This window comes from Panthera onca, chromosome B3 (assembly GCF_046562875.1).
Source record: "Panthera onca isolate mPanOnc1 chromosome B3, mPanOnc1 haplotype 2, whole genome shotgun sequence".
NCBI classification, from domain to species: domain Eukaryota; kingdom Metazoa; phylum Chordata; class Mammalia; order Carnivora; family Felidae; genus Panthera; species Panthera onca.
The window spans coordinates 99,860,933-99,882,338 of record NC_138344.1 but is presented as its reverse complement, the minus strand read 5'-3'; the positions used below and the strand labels follow the sequence as shown (position 1 = coordinate 99,882,338).

Here is a 21,406-nt window from a genome sequence, read left to right as displayed (position 1 = left end):
TTCAGACTTTTCATAATCAGGGAGGATCATTTGCCTACCCTATAACAACATGACTCAGTGCTTATTTTTTTTTACACTTAATATATTTTTTTTATTTTCTAGTTTTTTAATTTTTTAATTTTTTAAAATTTATATCCAAAGTAGTTAGCATATAGTGCAACAATGATTTCAGGAGTAGATTCCTTAGTGCCCTTTACCCATTTAGCCCACCCCCCCCCCCCACAACCCCTCCAGCAACCCTCAGTTTGTTCTCTATATTTATGAGTCTCTTCTGTTTTGTCCCCCTCCTTGTTTTTATATTTGTTTCCCTTCCCATATGTTCATCTGTTTTGTCTCTTAAAGTCCTCAGATGAGTGAAGTCATATGATTTTTGTCTTTCTCTGACTAATTTCACTTAGCATAATACCCTCCAGTTCCATCCACGTAGTTGCAAATGGCAAGATTTCATTCTTTTTGATTGCCAAGTAATACTCCGTTATATATATATACCACATCTTCTTTATCCATTCATCCATTGATGGAAATTTGGGCTCTTGCCATACTTTGGCTATTGTTGATAGTGTTACTATAAACATGGGGGTGCATGTGTCCCTTCGAAACAGCACACCTGTATCCCGTGGATAAATGCCTAGTAGAGCAATTGCTGGGTCATAGGTAGTTCTATTTTTAATTTTTTGAGGAACATCCATACTGTTTTCCAGAGTGGCTGCACCAGCTTGCATTCCCACCAGCAGTGCAAAAGAGATCCTCTTTCTCAGCATCCTTGCCAACATCTGTTGTTGCCTGAGTTGTTAATGTTAGCCGTTCTGACAGGGGTGAGGTGGTATCTCATTGTGGTCTTGATTTGTATTTCCCTGATGATGAGTGATGTTGAGCATTTTTTCATGTGTTGGTTGGCCATCTGGATGCACTTCCTTGAAGAAGTGTCTGTTCATGTCTTTTGCCCATTTCTTCACTGGATTATTTGTTTTTTGGGTGTTGAGTTTGATAAGTTCTTTATAGATTTTGTATACTAACCCTTTATCTGATATGTCATTTGCAAATATCTTCTCCCATTCTGTCGGTTGCCTTCTAGTTTTGCTGATTATTTCCTTCGCTTTTAATAAAAAGCAGAAGCTTTTTATTTTGATGAGGTCCCAGTAGTTCATTTTTGCTTTTGTTTCCCTTGTCTCCAGAGACGTATTGAGTAAGAAGTTGCTGCGGCCAAGATCAAAGAAGTTTTTGCCTGCTTTCTCCTCGAGTATTTTGATGGCTTCCTGTCTTACATCTAGGTCTTTCATCCATTTTGAGTTTACTTCTGTGTATGGTGTAAGAAAGTGGCCCAGGTTCATTCTTCTGCATGTCGCTGTCCAGTTTTCCCAGCACCACTTGAAGAGACGGTCTTTATTCCATTGGATATTCTTTGCTGCTTTGTCAAAGATTAGTTGGCCATACGTTTGTGGGTCCATTTCTGGGTTCTTTATTCTGTTCCATTGATCTGAGTGTCCGTTCTTGTGCCAGCAGTGCTTATTTTTAAAACTGGATTTTAAAAATTAGTATAAATAACAGTAAAGAGTGAGCCACTTTTTATGGGCACCCTATAGTTTTATAGTTCTTAATCCAAACCTAAAATTTTATATTTCTTCCTTATGGCAAAAACTACAAGCCACCATATGCACAGATTACACTGTGAGTTGGGTTGGCTCTCCCACAGCCTCTGAGGTAAATTACAAGAGTCCCAGCCATTATCATCTTCCTCCTGTTGTTTCAAAATGTTTTTTTTTTTTTTTGTACATTTTGGCTGCAGTATTGGTGTTAGAATATACCATAATATGGATCATCTCTACCTCTGTATTTATTTATCTATTACTAGACCTCAACCAAGGCCTTCTTTTTCCCCTTCCACCTCTTTGCCTGTAGGATGTACTGTATGTAGTCATGCACTTTGTATTAATATATTAGAAATCTACCAATCTGTTTTGTACTTTTTATACTGTTGGATAACTATAATCAAAACTTTTACTAGGGTATTGAATAAATTTAGTCTTACTATGAAATAAAAAAAAAAAAACCTGCAACACAGTTTGGATAATATTATGCCACACTGGGGAGTAGGGGGAGGAATGGCCTTGCCACAGGTTGTAGCACTCACCAAAATATTCTGCACTCCCCTTTCACATGTCACACCTGACTTGCAGCAGAGCAGAGCCATGGTTACTAGTTATGACTAATAAATTGTAAATGGAAGTAGAGTATGTCAATTATGGGCTGAGGCAGTAAAAAATCCATGTGTGATTTTATAGTCTCTTTATGGTGACTAAAAGCACAACGTATTATAGAGTGTGGCCACAACATGGTCGAACCTCCATTAGCCGGGGCCCCTGACTGACTACATGGAGAAAACACCCTGCTAATCTGTGTAAGAAATGCAGCATTAGCAAGAAATTTTTGTTGTGTTAAGCCACTGAGATTTGGATGGATTGTTTGTTATTGCAATATAATCTAGCTTATCTTGACCAATACACACAAACTAGCATTTATCAAGCACTTACTACACGCTAGTAATTATGCTGAACACTTTTCATCTTATCTATTAAACCCTCACAAAACCTTGTAAGCCAGTACTATTATGCTGAAATGAGGAAACTAAGGCAGTGTGAGGACAAATAACTTGTCCAAGGTGGCCAGCTAAATGGAAAAGCTGGAAATGGAACCCAGGAAGTCTGGATGAAGATCTACCAAACTATTAACATAATATTATTAACAGGAATATTAACATAATCCTTGAGAGCAGGATTATGGGGAATGGTCACTCTTTGTTCTGTGTTTCTGTAATGTTACAGATTTTAAAACAACCATTCATTACCTTTGCAGTAAGCAATAAACAAATAAATGGGTACACAAACTATATGTTAGATACTTAAAGACTGAATTCAGAGATGGAAGTCAAGTGACACTGGAGAATGGTATAATCAAGGAATGCCTAAAAATGACTCTCTGCCACCCATAGCCATACCTAGTTTTATAGGTGAATTCCAGCAAGTAAGGTGAATCATAATATATTTCACAATAAAATTGGCTTAGTTTCTGCGCAGGGGCAGGAGGAAATACCTATATATTTTAACTTTCAGCAAGGAAGGAGTTAATAAAATAGGCTGTGCCAACAGCAGGATGAATGTTGTGGTTCTAGGAATGTCTTCCAGTATTTAAGAGCACTCTTCAAAAGAAAAGTAATTATAATAAAGCAATTCTTTATACCTAAAAGTGGCCTCATTAAATGCACATTTTAAATGTTCCATTCAATCATATTTAAACAAAATATATATGGCATAATATATTATAATAAAGTGTACACGTGCTTATTCTGGCTGCCCTGGGTCTGATTTTGAAAATTCAACAATGTCTGACTCTGGACAGGAGGAAACTGAAAGACCAAAATACAGTTTCCCCAGACTCTGGGCAGCTGGCTGTTCTTGGCTGCCTAGCCTCACTTGGCCTCTATTGTTTTTTGAGCCTGGTTGGTTCTCCAGCCTTCCCATTGACTCTATAAACTAACAATCCTTCCACAGTTGGTTTCTATTGCTTGGAAGCAAGAAGCTGACTACCAAGCAGTAGATATAGGCAACTGTATAATGTGAAGACACAGCACCTACGAAAAAATGAGCCACTTTTGAAGGTCTGAACAACAAGACATATGTTGTTATCTATAACATGTTAATAAATACACTTCACAGTTCGATTAGATTTGAGATGTTTTACATACAGCCACATTTCTCCTAGGTTTGATCCTTTGCTTCCCTTCCAGGAATTGCTGTCATATCCGAGTGTCCCTAACTCCACACATAAATAGCCCTGTGCTTTATCACCAGTCATGTTTCTTTTATAACATCACACTTTCAAAAAAGTGTCATTATGTAACATGATCTACTCAACAGTAAAAATGCTATAAAGTTTTGGTTTAACATTATAAAAAATAAATTACTGAACTATCTTATTAGGTTAAGTTTAAAAGTCTATAAAATATAACACAGCCTCACCTATAACAAAATGAAAACCACCTGAGTTTCATTTGTCTTATGGAAATAATAATGCCTGTCTTATCTCCCAGTATTAACATAAGGATCAAATCATTTATGAACATTAATATGCTTAAGGTATGTACTATTTCATCAAATCTTAAGATACATCTACTGTAAGACCTATCATTAGTTTATATACCACAAAAAAAGAAACAATACGGCCAATTAAAAACTATAACACATACTTTCTTAACACTTAGAAATTCTATTTCAAAACCTAGCAAAAGAGACATTTATGTAAGTAGACATAGATTGTTATATATAATTCTTGTGCAAATATTACAAGAAAAATATGAATGAAATAAATGGGTTAAGGTATTCTTAACAGTTTTCATTGAACCCAACACTCCCAAATCATTTCTCAACTCAATCACTGATAGCATGTTTTCCCACATAGTATCATGATCTTTGCCAGCAGAAACATTGATGATATAGCATTTCTTATAAGAATCCACAAACTGTTTTTCTGGTTCAAGACAGTGACAAAAGAGAACCTTAAAGTCACCTCCTTTCACAGACACACTGAATCTTCAGCTACATACAGAACAATCCCCTCTGAAAGAAATCTAGAAACTAGCTGAGTGACTCTTACACATCAGGCAAGTGAGAAAAAACTCCCACTGAAATGAGTGGGAAAGCCTCAGACACAATCTCATCCCTGGAGCAGCAACACACAACTAGGAGGGAGCTCACAACTCCCAGCTTCTCTCTGAGGAGAGAAGGGGTTGGACACCAGAGCTGGCACCACAACTTTTAAGACTTCTACCTGAGAAATGGACTCACAAAACATCTAGCTCTGAAAGCCAACAGGGACTTACATCCACGAGATCCACAGTCTATAGTGAACTAATAGTTCTTACAGGATTTGTGTGGACTCACCATGGCTTGGCCCTCAGAGCCCAGCGCAGAGGGAGCAGACTGAATCATGCCCAGTTTCCCCACGAAAGAAGCTATTGCTTACCTTTAAAGCTTTGGTTTGAGGAGCAGGTTTCTAATTTAAAACACTTCTGGAGGCCAACTGCAATATTCTCCAGAAACCACAGAGACTGGTAGGGACATCTTCCTGTTCTCCCTCTGCCTCACTCCAGGTAGGTCATCAGTATATCCCAAAAAGGAGCTCGTCCACATGTCTGGTGCCCCAGTTTTTGCAGCTGCTCCCAGAGGAAGCCCTCTAATGGGGCTTATGTTTGCAGGTACCACAAGACTGTAAGAGAGAAACCATTCTTAAGGAGGTATCCATCCCTCACTGCACACTGCAGAGGCAGCAGATTGACACGCAACCTTTTTGTGAAAGAGGCCTATTAGTTTATCTCTCAATAGCTGTGACCTGTGGGGCAGGCTTCTATCATAACGCACATCTAGAGGCCCATTGCCATCCTCTCCAGAAACCAGGAAGGCCAGCAGGCACCATCTTTGTGCTCTCCCTTTGTCCCACTCCACGTTACCAACGTCTTTGAGAAAGGAGCTTATGCATAACGGGTGCCACCCTGGCTTTTGTGGCTGCCCCCCAGAGGACACATCTCTTGATAACCTGGCACTGGTAGCCAGTGGGACTCGTGTTCATGGATTCAGTGGGTTGGTAGCAAACAAAGAAACAATTCTTAACTGTCTATCCCCCTCAGGGCTTGATGTGCAGAGGGAGGAGACAGAAACACACATCTCCCAGTCTGCCCCTGAAGGAGGTATATTTACATACTTAATTTAATTAATTTTTTTTGTTGAGAGTGAGAGAGCATGAGCAGGGGAGGGGCAAAGAGAGAGGGAGAGAGAGAGAATCTTTTTTTTTTTAATGTTTATTTCTTTATTTTCAGAGATGGGGGGAAGAGCAGAGAGAGGGAGAACAAGAATCTTGAGCAGGCCCTGCACTGTCAGTGTGGAGCCCAATGCAGGGTCGACCCACAAACCATGAGATCATGACCTGATCCGAAATCAACAGTCTGACGCTTAAATGAATGAGCCACCCAGGTGCTCCAAGAGGTATATTTACATACTTTAAAAAGAAGTGGCTCAATGATGAAAATACCCAAATCTGAGTATCAGAGGCCTTCCAATCTACCTGATGCATGATGTTTGTAGTTCTGAGAAGCAAAAGTAATTTAAAACAATAAGGGCTTATGTCTAGAGTTAGGAATGCATGCGTGTGTGGATGTGTGTTCATAAAAGTGACAGTAAAATAGTGAGAACTTGTTGATGGATGAGTAAGATATCTGTGGGGGTAATTATGTATGTGTATGAAAGACTAATCAGCTCTAACCAATGATGAAAAGGTTTTAATACAGACATTTATAACTACAAGGGTTTCTATACTTTCTCTGAGCTCAAAATGAAAATTTTTTTTAAAAAAAGTTAAAAAGATGCTCCCTGAGCGTCTGCTTCTAATCTGTCTGCATTTAGTGCTGACTGAGATCTTCCCCTTTGGGATGAGAAATATTGGCACACCCTCAACTACTGGAAGCCACTAAGAACATAGAAGGCCATTTGGACAACCACAAAATTTTGAGAGAAAACCACAAGGAAGTCAGGATTGAATAATAAGGTTCATTGCCTAAATGAGACCACCTCTTCAAGACCGAGAAACGTGGTTGTTTTATCTAATGCACAGAAAATCAACAGAAAGAGTCAAGAAAAATGAATAGAGGAATATGTTCCAAACAAAACAACAAACTAAAACCTCAGAAAAATTCCTTAATGAAAGAGAGATAAGTGATTTACCTGACAAGAAGTTCAAAACAATGGTCATAAAGACCACTTGCTGAGGTCAGGAAAACAATGCATGAACAAAGTGAGAATTTCAACAGGAGATGAAAAATATAAGAAAGTACCAAACAGAAATCACATAGCTGAAGAATTTAATAATTGAACTGAAAAATTCAATAGAAGATGTTTTTTTACATTTATTTATTTTTGAGAGACACAGAGAGAGCACAAGTGGGGGAGGGACAGAGATAGAAGGAGACACAGAATCTGAGATGTCAGGCTCTGAAATGTCAGTACAGAGCCCGATGCAGGGCTCGAACTCACAAACTGTGAGATCGTGACCTGAGCCAAAGTCCAATGCTTGACCGACTAAGCCACCCAGGTGCCCCTCAATAGAAAGTTTTAATAGCAGATGAAGTGGAAGAAAAAATCAGCACACTCTAAGATAGGGCAGTAGAATTCATCCAAAAAGAGGAGCAAAAAGAAAAATAAAATAGGTTAAGGGACTAATAGAACAACATCAAGAGGCCCAACATTATAGGGGTCCCAGAAGGAGAAGAGAAAGGGGCAGAAAAAAGTCTTTAAAGAAGTAATGGCTGAAAACTTCCCTAACCTGAGAAAGGAAACAGACATCCAGATCCAGGAAATTCGAAAGAAGATGAATTCAAAGAGACCCACACCAAGACACAGTATAATTAAATTATCAAAAGTTAAAGACAAGGACAAAATATTAAAAACAGCAAGAGAAAGACAACTTGTTATGTATAAGGAAACACCCATAAGACTATCAACAAATTTTTTCAACAAATTCTTGCAAGTCAGAAAGGAGTGGCATGACATATTCACTGAGCTGAAAGAAAAAATCTGCCAACCAAAAATACTCTACCTGGCAAAAAAAAAAAAAAAAAATCCTTCAAAATTGAAGGAAAGAAAAAGAGTTTTCCAGACAAGCAAAAGCTGGAGGAGTTCAGCACCATTACACCGAATCCACAAGAAATGTTAAAGGAATTTCTTTAAGCTGAAATGAAAGGGGGCTAATTAGTAACAGGAAAACATATGAGAGTATAAATTTCATTGGTAAAGGTAAATATATGGTTAAGTTCACAATAATTTAATGTAATGGTGGTAGGTTAATCATTTATAAAACTAGTATGAAGGTTAAAAGACAAAAGTAGTGAAAAATAACTATAACTACAATGATTTGTTAATGGATACACAAAGAATACAAATTGTTAAATCAAAAACATAAAAGGGGGGCAGTAAAAATGTAGAGCTTTATAATTAAGTTGGACTTAAGAGTTGTTCTCAACTTGAGGCTCTTGGGTAGCTCACTCAATTAGGCATCCAACTTCAGGTCAGGTCATGATTTCACTGTGGTTTGTGGGTTCAAGCCCTGCATTGTGCATCTGTGCTGACAGCTCAGAGCCTGGAGCCTGCTTTGAATTCTGGGCCTCTCTCTCTCTCTCTCTACTCTTCCCTGGCTTGTGTTCTCTTTCTGTCTCTCAAAAATAAATAAATATTTTTTTAAAAAATTTTAAGTTATTATCAACTTAAAATAGACAGTTATAAATATGTTTTATGTAAGCCATGCTGTAACCACAAAGCAAAACCTATACTAGATTCATAAAAGATAAAGGAAAAGGAATGTAAGCATACCAATACAGAAAATCATCCAATCACAAACGAAGAGAACAAAAGAAAAAGGAACAAAGGAATTAGAAAACGATGAACACAATGGCAGTAAGTCCATACCTATCAATAATTACTTTAAACGTAAATGGACTAAATTCTCCTATTAAAAGACACAGAGTGGCTGAAGAGATTTTAAATATATAAATATCCCAACTATATGCTGCCTATAAGAGACTCATTTCAACTTTAAGAACACACACAGGGAAGGGAAGGTATGGGAAAAGACAGTGTATGCAAATGGAAATCAAATGACAGCTAAAGTAGCTATACTTGTATGAGGAAAAAATAGACTTTAAGACAAACCTGTAATAAGAGACAAAGAAGTTAATTATATAGGGGCACCTGGGTGGCTCAATTGGTTAAACATCTGACTTCAGCTCAGGTCATGATCTCGTGATTCATGAGTTTGAGCCCTGGTTTGGGCTCTGTGCTGACAGCTCAGAGCCTGGAGCCTGCTTTGGATTCTGTGTCTCCCTCTCTCTCTCTGGCCCTCCCCTGCTATCTCTCTCACAAAAATAAATAGACATTAAAAAATTTTTTTATGGTTTTTATGATTAAAAAATTTTCTAATGATAAAAGGGTCAATCCAGTAAGATGACAGAACATTTGTAAATTTACATACACCCAACATAGAAGCACCTAAATATACAAAGCAAATATTAACAGACCTAAAAGGAAAAATAAACAGCAATCCAATAATAGTAGGAGACTTCAATACCTCACTGTCATCATTGGATAGATCATCCAGACAGAAAATCAATAAAGAAACATAGGACTTAAACAACATGTTAGACCAGGTGGTCTTAACAGACATTTATAGAACATTCCATCCAAAAGCAGCAGAATAAACATTTTTCCCAAGCACACATGGGACATTCTCCAGGGTAGATCACAAAATAAATCTTAATAAATTTAAAAGACTGAAATAATATCAAGCATTTTTTCCTAAACACAATGGTATGAAACTAGAAAACAATTACAAGAAGAAAACTGGAAAACTGACAAGTTATGTGGAGATTAAACAACATGCTACCAAACAACCAATAGGTCAAAAAAGAAATAAAAATAGAAATCAAATTTTGAGACAAATGAAAATGAGAATATAACATACCAAAATTTATAGGATGCAGCAAAAGTAGTTTTAAGAGGGAAGTTCACAGTGATAAATACCTATATTAAGAAATAAGAAATATCTCAAATAAACCACCCAACTTTATACCTTATGAAACTAAAAAAAGAATTAAGCTCAAAGTTAGTAGAGGGAAGGAACTAACAAATATCAGAGCAGAAATAAATGAAGCAGAGACTAAAAAAATCAGTAGAAAAGATCAATGAAACCAAGAGCTGGTTTTTGAAAAGATAAACATTTAGCTAGACTCACCAAGGAAAAAACAGAGAGAAAACTCAAAATAAAATCAGATATCAAAGAGATGTCACAATTGACACAATGGAAATACAAATAAGAGAGTATTATGAACAACTTCATACCAACAAACTAGACAATGTAGAAGAAATGAATACATTCCTACAAACATACAACCTACAAAGACTGAATCATGAAAAAAGAGAAAATCTGAACAGACTAATTACTAGTAAGGAGATTGAATCAGTAATCAGAAACCGCCAACAAACAAAAGTCCAGATGGCTTCCCTAGTGAATTCTATCAAATGTTTAAAGAATTAATACAAATCCTTCTCAAACTCTTCCAAAAAACTGAAGAGGAGGGAACACTTCCGAACTTATTTTATGAGGCCAGCATTAAATATCAAAACCGGATAAAGGCACTAAAACAAAAGGAAAATACAGACTAATATCCCTGATGAACACAGATGTAAAAATCCTCAACAAAATATTAGCAAACTGAATTCAACAATACATTAAAAGGATGCAGCAAAAGCATTTGACAAAACACAACATCCATTCATGATAAAAACTCTCAACAGAGTACAGAGAGAAAATACCTAAACATACTAAAGACAATATACAGTGAGCCCACAGCTAACATCATACTCAATTGTGAAAAACTGAAAGCTTTTCTTATAAGATCAGGAACAAGACAAGGATGTCTACCCTCACCACTTTTATTTAAAATAGTACTGGGAGTCCTAGCTAGAGCAATGATGCAAGATAAAGTAATAAAAAGCATCCAAATCAGAAAGTAAACTGTCTCTACATGCAGATGACATGATACTATATATAGAAAACCCTAAAAACTTCACCAAAAAAAAAACCTCATTAGAATAATAAGTTGAGTTGAGTCTCTATACACTAATAACAAACTATCTGAAAGAGAGAAATTAAGAATACAGTTCCATTTACAATTGTTTCAAAAGAATAAAATGCCTACTCTAAGACATTGATGAAATAAATTGAAGTCACAAATGGAAAGATATTCCATGCTCATGGACTAGAAGAATTAATATTGTTAAAATGTCCATTCTACCCAAAGTAATCTACAGATTCAATGCAATCCTTATCAAAATTCCAATGGCATTTTTTCACAGAAATGGAAAAAACAATTCTAAAATTTGTAACAGAACCACAAAAGATCCCAAATAGCCAAAGCAACTCTGAGAAAGAGGAATAATTCTGCGGGCATCACACTTCCTGATTTCAAACTATATTACAAAGCTATAATAACGAAAACGGTATGGTATTGGCATAAACACAGCTACATAAATCAGTGCAATAGAACAGAGCCCAGAAATAAACCCATGCATATATGGTCAATTTATGAAAAAGGAGCCAAGAATATACAATAAGTAAGGAATAACATAGCAGAGGAAAGGGCTCAATAAATGACATGTGAAACATGCTTGACAGGATTAACAGCAGGATGAAAGAGGCAGAAGAACAAAATAGTGACCTAGAAAACAGAGTAATGGAAGCTAATCAAGCTGAACAAAAGAAAGAGAAAAGAATAATGCAAAATGAGAATAGACTTAGGGAACTCAGTGATTCCATCAAATTTAATAACATTCACATTAGAGGAGTACCAGAAGAAGAAGAGAGAGAAAAGGGGGGCAGAAAATTTATTTGAAGAAATAATAGCTGAAAACTGTCCTAACCTGGGAAAGGAAATACATATATAGATCCAGGAGGCACAAAGATATACCAGGAGGCACAGAGAACCCTCAACGAAATTAACAAAAGCAGATCCACACCAAATCATATTATAATTAAAGTGGCAAAATATACTGATAAAGAAAAAATTATTAAAGGAGAAAGACAAAAGGAGATAGTTACATACAAGGGAAACCCCATAGGCTATCAGAGGACTTTTCAGCAGACACCTTCCAAGCCACAAGAGAGTGGCATGTTATATTCAACATGCTGGGGAAAAAATAATCTGCAAGGCTATCATTCAGAAGAGAGAGAGAGAGAGAGTGTGTGTGTGTTTCCCAGACAAACAAAAATTAAAGGAGTTCGTAACCAGTAAAGCAGCCTGGCAAGAACTATTAAAGACACCCTTCAAGTAGAGACCAAAAGTGACAGTACAAAGGAAAGAAACACAAACACAGTAAAAATGAATATTTTTATAAAATATCAGTCAAGGTACTCACAAAATAAAAAGATGTAATATATGACACCATATACCTAAAACGTAGGGAGAAGAGGAGTAAGAATGGGTTCAAACTTAAATGACCATCAACTTAATGTAGACTGCTATATACAAAAGAGGTTATATACAAACCTAATGGTAATCATATGTCAAAAGCCACTAAAATATGCAAAGAATAAAGAGAAAGAAATCCAAATGTATCACAAACAAACAGTAAACCAGGAAAAAGAGAAAGACCAGAAAGGATCAGAGAAAATCTTCAGAAACAGCCATAAAACAAGAAATAAAATGGCAATAAATACATATCTATCAATAATTACTTCAAATGTAAATGGACTAAATGCTCCACTCAAAAGACATACGGTGACAGATGGATAAAAAAACAAGACCCATCCATATACTGCCTACAAGAGACTCATTTTAGTCCTAAAGACACCTGCAAATTCAAAGTGAGGGGATGGAGAAACATCTAACATGCAAACAGTTGTCAAAAGAAAGCCAGTGTAGCAATACTTATATCAGACAAACTAGACTTTAAAACAAACACAATAACAAGAGACAAAGAAGGACACTATATAATAATAAAGGGGACAATCCTACAGGAAGATATGACAATTGTAAGTATTTATGCACCCAACACAGAGGCACCCATATACATAAAACTGTTAATAACAAACATAAAGGAACTAATCTGATAATAACACAATAATGGTAGGAGACGTTAACACCCTACTTACATCAATGGACAGATCATCTAAACAGAAAATCAATAAGGAAACAATGGCTTTGAATGACACACTGGAACAGAACATTCCATCCTAAAACTCCAGAATACACATTCTTTTCAAGTGCACATAGAACATTGTCCAGAACAGATCACACAATAGCCCACAAAACAAGCTTCAACGATTTCAAAAAGATTAAAATCATACCATGCATCTTTTCTGACCATAATGAATAGAAGTCAACCACAAGGAAATATCTGGAAGACCACAAATACATGGAGGTTAAATAACATGCTACTAAACAATGAATGCATCAACCAGAAATAAAAGCAGAAATTAAAAAGTACATGGAGGGGCGCCTGGGTGGCGCAGTCGGTTAAGCGTCCGACTTCAGCCAGGTCACGATCTCACGGTCCGTGAGTTCGAGCCCCGCGTCAGGCTCTGGGCTGATGGCTCAGAGCCTGGAGCCTGTTTCCGATTCTGTGTCTCCCTCTCTCTCTGTCCCTCCCCCGTTCATGCTCTGTCTCTCTCTGTCCCAAAAATAAATAAACGTTGAAAAAAAAAAAAAAAAAAAAAAAAAAAAAAAAAAAAAAAAAAAAGTACATGGATACTGGGGCCCCTGGGTGCCTCAGTCGGTTGAGCATCCAACTTCGGCTCAGGTCATGATTTCACGGCTCATGAGTTCAAGCTTCACATCAGGCTCTGTGCTGATAGCTCAGAGCCTGGAGTCTGCTTTGGATTCTGTGTCCCTCTTTCACTGTGCCCCTCCCTTGCCCATGCTCCTTCTCTCTCTCTCTCTCTCTCTGTCTCTCTCTCAAGAATAAATAAAACATTAAAAAAAATTTAAAACAAGGTACATGGATACAAAAATGAATACACAATGGGTCATAACCCTTGGGATGCAGCAAAAGCAATTCTAAGAGGGAAGTTTACATGTCAACAAACTAGACATCTAGAAGAAATAAATAAATTCCCCAAAACCTCCCAATATGTAATGAGGAAGAAATAGGAAATTTGAACAGACCAGTTTCCATCAATGAAGTTAAATCAGTAATCAAAAAATTCCCAACAAAAAAAAAGTTCAGGACCAGATGGCTTCAAATCCTACCAAATACTTATTTATTTATTTATTATCATATTTATTTTTTCCAACTGTCCCTGAAAGAGGTTTTATGTATTCTATTTTACAGAAGAGGAACCCGAGACTCAGAGAGGCAAGATAACTTTTCCAGGGTTGCTCAGGTTACAGTTAGAATTACAAGTCAGATCTAGATACCTAGGCAAAGCATCAGCTTATTTTCTTTTATTATTATTTTTTTAAATATGAAATTTATTGTCAAATTCGTTTCCATACAAGACCCAGTGCTCATCCCAACAGGTGCCCTCCTCAATACCTATCACCCACCCTCCCCTCCCTCCACCATCAACCCTGTTTGTTCTGTTTTGTTTTGTTTTTTAATTTTTTTTAACGTTTATTTATTTTTGAGACAGAGAGAGACAGAGCATGAATGGAGGAGGGTCAGAGAGAGGGAGACACAGAATCTGAAACAGGCTCCAGGCTCTGAGCTGTCAGCACACAGCCCGACGGGGGGCTCGAACTCACGGACCGCGAGATCATGACCTGAGCCGAAGTCGGCCGCTTAACCGACTGAGCCACCCAGGCGCCCCTGTTCTCAGTTTTTAAGGGTCTCTTATGTTTTGGCTCCCTCCCTCTCTAACCTTTTTTTTTTTTTTCCTTCCCCTCCCTCATGGTCTTCTGTTAAGTTTCTCAGGATCCACATAAGAGTAAAAACATACGGTATCTGTCTTTCTCTGTATGGCTTATTTCACTTAGTCTAACACTCTCCAGCTCCGTCCGCATTGCTACAAAAGGCCACATTTCATTCTTTCTCATTGCCATGTAGTATTCCATTGTGTGTATAAACCACAATTTCTTTATCCATTCATCAGTTGATGGACATTTAGGCTCTTTCCATAATTTGGCTATTGTTGAGAGTGCTGCTATAAACATTGGGGTACAAGTGCCCCTATGCATCAGTACTCCTGTATCCCTTGGGTAAATTCCTAGCAGTGCTACTGCTGGTCATAGGGTAGGTCTATTTTTAATTTTCTGAGGAACCTCCACACTGCTTTCCAGAGAGCGGCTGCACCGTTTGCATTCCCACCAACAGTGCAAGAGGGTTCCCGTTTCTCCACAACCTCACCAGTATCTGATTTGTTCATTTTAGCCACTCTGACTGGCGTGAGGTAGTATCTCAGTGTGGTTTTGATTTGTATTTCCCTGATGAGGAGCGACGTTGAGCACTTTTCATGTGCCTGTTGGCCATCTGGATGTCTTCTTTAGAGAAGTGTCTATTCATTTTTCTATTCATATTCAGTTTACTGCCCATTTCTTCACTGGATTATTTGTTTTTCAAGTGTGGAGTTTGGTGAGCTCTTTATAGATTTTGGATACTAGCCCTTTGTCCGATATGTCATTTGCAAATATCTTTTCTCATTCTGTTGGTTGCCTTTTAGTTTTGTTAATTGTTTCCTTTGCAGTGCAGAAGCTTTTTTCTTCATTAGGTCCCAACAGTTCATTTTTGCTTTTAACTCCCTTGCCTTTGGGGATGTGTCAAGTAAGAAATTGCTGTGGCTGAGGTCAGAGAGGTTTTTTTCCTGCTTTCTCCTCTAGTGTTTTGATGGTTTCCTGTCTCACATTCAGGTCCTTTATCCATTTTGAGTTTATTTTTGTGAATGGTGTAAGAAAGTGGTCTAGTTTCATGCTTCTGCATGTTGCTGTCCAGTTCTCCCAGCACCATTTGTTAAAGAGACTGTCTTTTTTCCATTGGATATTCTTCCTGCTTTGTCACAGATTAGTTGGCCATACTTTTGTGGGTCTAATTCTGAGTTTCTATTCTATTCCATTAGTCTATGTGTCTGTTTTCATGCCAATGCCATGCTGTCTTGATGATTACAGCTTTGTAGTAGAGCCTAAAGTCTGGGATTATGAAGCTTCCCGCTTTGGTCTTCTTCAATATTTCTTTGGCTATTCAGGGCCTTTTGTGGTTCCATACAAATTTTAGGATTGCTTGTTCTAGCTTCAAGACGACTGCTGGTACCATTTTGATTGGGATTGCATTGAATGTGTAGATAGCTTTGGGTAGTATTGACATTTTGACAATATTTATTCTTCCAATCCATGAGCACGGAGTGTTTTCCCATTTCTTTCTATCTTTTCCAATTTCCTTCATAAGCTTTCTATAGTTTTCAGCATACAGATCTTTTACATCTTTGGTTAGGCTTATTCCTAGGTATTTTATGCTTCTTGGTGCAGTTGTGAATGGGATCAGTTTCTTTGTCTTTCTGTTGCTTCATTATTAGTGTATAAGAATGCAACTGATTTCTGTACATTGATTTTGTATCCTGAGACTTTGCTGAATTCATGTATCAGTTCCAGCATACTTTTGGTGGAGTCTATAGGGTTTTCCATGTATAATATCATGTCATCTGCAAAAAGTGAAAGCTTAACTTCATCTTTGCCAATTTTGATGCCTTTGATTTCCTTTTGTCGTCTGATTGCTGATGCTAGAACCTCCAACACTATGTTAAACAATAGCGGTGAGAGTGGACATCCCTGTCGTGTTCCTGATCTCAGGGGGAAAGCTCTCAGTTTCTCCCCATTGAGGATGATGTTAGCTGTGGGCTTTTCATAAATGGATTTTATGATGTTTAAGTATGTTCCTTCTATCCCAACTTTCTCGAGAGTTTTTATTAAGAAAGGATGCTGAATTTTGTCAAATGCTTTTTCTGCATCGATTGACAGGATCATATGGATCTTTTCTTTTATTAATGTGATGTATCACATTGATTGATTTGCAAATGTTGAACCAGCCCTGCATCCCAGGAATGAATCCCCCTTGATCATGGTGAATAATTCTTTTTATATGCTGTTGAATTCGATTTGCTAGTATCTTATTGAGAATTTTTGCATCCATATTCATCAGGGATATTGGCCTGTAGTTCTCCTTTTTTTACTGGGTCTCTGTCTGGTTTAGGAATCAAAGTAATACTGGCTTCAAAGAATGAGTCTGGAAGTTTTCCTTCCCTTTCTATTTTTTGGAATAGCTTGAGAAGGATAGGTATTATCTCTGCTTTAAACGTCTGGTAGAACTCCCCTGGGAAGCCATCTGGTCTGGACTCTTATTTGTTGGGAGATTTTTGATAACTGATTCAATTTCCTCACTGGTTATGGGTCTGTTCAAGCTTTCTATTTCCTCCTGATTGAGTTTTGGAAGTGTGTGGGTATTTAGGAATTTGTCCATTTCTTCCAGGTTGTCCAGTTTGTTGGCATATAATTTTTCATAGGATTCCCTGATAATTGCTGTATTTCTGAGGGATTGGTTGTAATAATTCCATTTTAATTCATGATTTTATCTATTTGGGTCATCTCCCTTTTCTTTTTGAGAAGCCTGGCTAGAGGTTTATCAATTTTGTTTATTTTTTCACAAAACCAACTCTTGGTTTCATTGATCTGCTCTACAGTTTTTTTAGATTCTATATTGTTTATTTCTGCTCTGATCTTTATTATTTCTCTTCTTCTGCTGGGTTTGGGGTGTCTTTGCTTTTCTGCTTTTATTTCCTTTAGGTGTGCTGTTAAATTTTGTATTTGGGATTTTTCTTGTTTCTTGAGATAGGCCTGGATTGCAATGTATTTTCCTCTCAGGACTGCCTTCGCTGCATCCCAAAGCGTTTGGATTGTTGTATTTTCATTTGTTTCCATATATTGTTTAATTTCTTCTCTAATTGCCTGGTGGACCCATTCATTCTTTAGTAGGGTGTTCTTTAACCTCCATGGTTTTGGAGGTTTTCCAGACTTTTTCCTGTGGTTGATTTCAAGTTCATGGCATTGTGGTCTGAAAGTATGCATGGTATGATCTCAATTCTTGTATACTTATGAAGGGCTGTTTTGTGACCCAGTATGTGATCTATCTTGGAGAATGTTCCATGTGCACTCGAGAAGAAAGTGGGATGCAGAGTTCTAAATACATCTGTCAAGTCCATCTCATACAATGTATTATTCAGGGCCCTTGTTTCTTTATTGATCCTGTGTCTAGATGATCTAGCCATTATTGTAAGTGGGGTATTAAAGTTCCCTGAAGTTACCACATTCTTATCAATAAGATTGCTTATGTTTGTGATTATTTCCTATATTTGGGTGCCTTCAAATTTGGTGGCTAGACATTTATAATTGTTAGCTTTTCCTGATGGATAGACTCTGTAATTATTATATAATGCCCTTCTTCATCTCTTGTTACAATCTTTAATTTAAAGTCTAGTTTGTCTGATATAGTATGGCTACTCCAGCTTTCTTTTGACTTCCAGTAGCATGATAGATAGTTCTCCATCCCCTCACTTTCAATCTGAAGGTGTCCTCAGGTCTAAAGTGAGTGTCTTGTAGACCGCAAATAGATGGGTCTTGTTTTTTTTATCCATTCTGATACCCTATGTCTTTTGGTTGGAGCATTTAGCTCATTTACATTTAGTGTTATTATTGAAAGATATGGGTTTAAAGTCATTGTGATGTCTGTAAGTTTCATGCTTGTAGTGATGTCTCTGGTACTTTGTGGTCCTTGCAACATTTCACTCACAGAATCTCCCTTAGGATCTCTTGTAGGGCTGGTTTAGTGGTGATGAATTCCTTCAGTTTTTGTTTGTTTGGGAACACCTTTATATGTCCTTCTCTTCTGAATGACAGACTTGCTGGATAAAGGATTCTCAGCTGCATAGTTTTTCTGTTCATCACATTGAAGATTTCCTGCCATTCCTTTCTGGCCTGCCAAGTTTCAGTAGATAGATCTGTCACTAGTCTTATTGGTCTCCCTTTATATAGAGTATGTTTATCCCTAGCTGCTTTCAGAATTTTCTCTTTATGCTTGTATTTTGTCAGTTTCACTATGATATGTCATGTAGAAGATCAATTCAAGTTACGTGTGAAGGGAGTTCTCTGTGCCTCTTGGATTTCAATGCCGTTTTCCTTCCCCAGATCAGGGAAGTTCTCAGCTATGATTTGTACAAGTACATCTTCAGCCCCTTTCTCTCTCTCTTCCTCTTCTGGAATTCCTATTACACGGATATTGTTGTGTTTGATTGCATCACTTAGTTCTCTAATTCTCCCCTCATATTCCTGGATTTTTTTATCTCTCTTTTTCTCAGCTTCCTCTTTTTCCATAATTTTATCTTCTAATTCACCTATTCTCTCCTCTGCTTTTTCAATGTGAGCTGCGGTCACCTCCATTTTATTTTGCACCTCATTTATAGCATTTTTTAGCTCCTCCTGTTTCTTTTCTTTTCTTTTCTTTTTAGCTTACACAAAGGCAGTTTATTACCAGAAAACAATAATTTGAGGAATCCTGTTCACAGACGGCGACCACGGCGACCCCCCTTCCTGCAGTTGTTATCGGAGGGGATGGGGGTGACATCCTCAATCCACCCAATCTTCATTCCTGAGCAGGCAAGGGCTCTGAGGGCTGACTGGGCCCCAGGTCTGGGGGTCTTGGTTCTATTTCCTCCTGTGGCCCGGAGTTTGATGTGGACAGTGGTGATGCCCAGCTCCTTGCACCTCTGGGCTACATCCTGGGCAGCCAACATGGCAGCGTAGGGAGAGGCCTCATCTCAGTCAGCCTTCATCTTCATCCCACCAGTCACATGGCAGATGGTTTCCTTGCCAGAAAGATCAGTGACATGGACAAAAGTGTCACTGAAGGATGCAAAGATGTGACACACGCCAAACACATTTTCTCCTTCAGCTACCTGAGGTCCAAGGCTCATGACCTGTTCTTCTTTCTTTTCTTTCCTCTTTCGAGGTGCCATTTCTGCACATCTTCCCTAGACTCCGCAACCAGAAAGCCTCCTGTTTCTTAGTCCCTTGATCTCTGTAGCAATAGATTCTTTGCTGTCCTCTATACTTTTTTCAAGTCCAGTGATTAATTTTATGACTATTATTTTAAATTCATGTTTTGTTATATTGCTTAAATCGTTTTTGATCAATTCGTTAGCTGTCGCTACTTCCTGGAGTTTCTTTTGAGGAGAATTCTTCCGTTTTATCATTTCGGATAGTCCCTGGAGTGGCGCAGAACTGCAGGGCACTTCCCCTGTGCTGTCCGGAGTAACTTGAGTTGGTGGGCGGGGCCACAGTCAGACCGATGTCTGTTCCCAGCCCATGGCTGGGGCCACAGTCAGACTGGTGTGAACCTTATCTTCCCCTCTCCCAGGGGCAGGACTCACTGTGGAGTGGTGTGGCCCCTGTCTGGGCTACTTGCACACTGCCAGGCTTGTGGTGCTGCTTTGATGGGATCTGGTGTATTAGCTGGAGTGGATCCGCAAGGTGCATGGGGGTGGGAGGGGCAGGCTTGGCTCGCTTTGCCATTGGTGGTCCCCTGTGGGAGGGGCCCTGTGGCACCAGGAGGGAGGCAGACCCATTGGAGGGATGGATCCACAGAAGCACAGCATTAGGTGTTTGCATGGTGCAAGCAAGTTCGGTGAGGTGAACTGGTTCCCTTTGGGGTTTTGGCTGGGGGATGGGAGAGGGAGATGGCGCTGGCCAGCGCCTTTGTTCCCCTGCTGAGCTGAGCTCTGTCGTCTGGAGCTCAACACCTCTCCCTCCCGGTGTCCTCTCGCCCTCCCACTCTCTGACTAGAGCTGTTGACTTATAACATTCCAGATGTTAAGTCCCGCTGGCTGTCAGAACTCACTCCTTCCAGCCCCTCTGCTTTTGCAAGCCAGACTCGGGGGCTCTGCCTTGCCGGGCGGGCTGCTCCTCCACTGCCCCAGCTCCCTCCCACCAGTCCAGGTAGCACACACCACCTCTCTGCCCTTCCTACTCTCTTCCGTGGGCCTCTCGTCTACACTTGGCTCCAGAGAGTCCGTTTTGTTAGTCTTCTGGTGGTTTTCTGGGTTGTTTAGGCAGATGTGGGTGGAATCTAAGTGATCAGCAGGACAAAGTGAGCAAGCGTCCTCTTATGCCACCATCTCAAGCTTCCTCTCCTATTTTTTAATTAATTAATTAATTTTGAGAGGAAGGGAGGGGCAGAGAGAGAGGGAGAAAGAGAATCCTAAGCAGGCTCCATGCCCAGTGTGAAGCCCAACACGAGGCTCAATCTCACAACCATGAGATCATGACCTGAGCTGGACACTTAACTGACTGAGCCACCCAGGCACCCCTCTATCAAACACTTAAAGAGGAGTTAATATCTCTTCTTCTTAGACTATTGCAAAAAATAGAAAAGGAAGGAAAATTTCCAAATTCATTCTATGAGGCCAGTGTTACCCTGATACCAAAACCAGATAAAGACACCCCCCCCCAAAAAAAAAGAACTATAGGCCAATATCTCTGATGAACATAGATGCAAAAATGCTCAACAAAATAACAGCAAACTGAATCCAAGAATACATTTAAAAAAATCTTTCACCACAATCAAGTGAGATTTATTCTTGGGAAAGAGTGGCTCAATATTTGCACATCAATCAATGTGATACATCACGTAAGAGAAAGGACAAGAACCATATAATCATTTGAATAGATGCAGAAAAAGCATTTGACAAGTGCCACATCCATTCATGATAAAAACCCTCAACAAAGTAGATTTAGAGGGAACATATATAACATATGTTATATGTTTATTATTATACA

General features: G+C 38.5%; 1 long non-coding RNA gene, 2 other non-coding genes and 1 pseudogene across 4 annotated transcripts in view; 2 read left to right on the top strand and 2 right to left on the bottom strand.

The window, feature by feature from the left end:
• LOC132669867 (uncharacterized) overlaps nucleotides 1-21,406 on the bottom strand; it is a 171,358-nt gene that overhangs the window by 145,359 nt on the left and 4,593 nt on the right. For both annotated transcript variants that reach the window (XR_013556114.2, XR_013556115.2), the window contains exon 2: nucleotides 5,020-5,262. This is a non-coding gene — a long non-coding RNA (uncharacterized LOC132669867). The remainder of the gene's footprint in view (nucleotides 1-5,019; nucleotides 5,263-21,406) is intronic.
• Nucleotides 6,064-6,142, top strand: LOC132675537 (small nucleolar RNA U2-19). Its single transcript, XR_009608794.1, has one exon. It is a non-coding gene; the product is annotated as a small nucleolar RNA U2-19 (small nucleolar RNA).
• On the top strand, nucleotides 6,310-6,379 carry LOC132675536 (small nucleolar RNA U2-30). The gene has a single exon (XR_009608793.1). It is a non-coding gene; the product is annotated as a small nucleolar RNA U2-30 (small nucleolar RNA).
• On the bottom strand, nucleotides 19,089-19,638 carry LOC132669864 (small ribosomal subunit protein uS11 pseudogene; annotated as a pseudogene).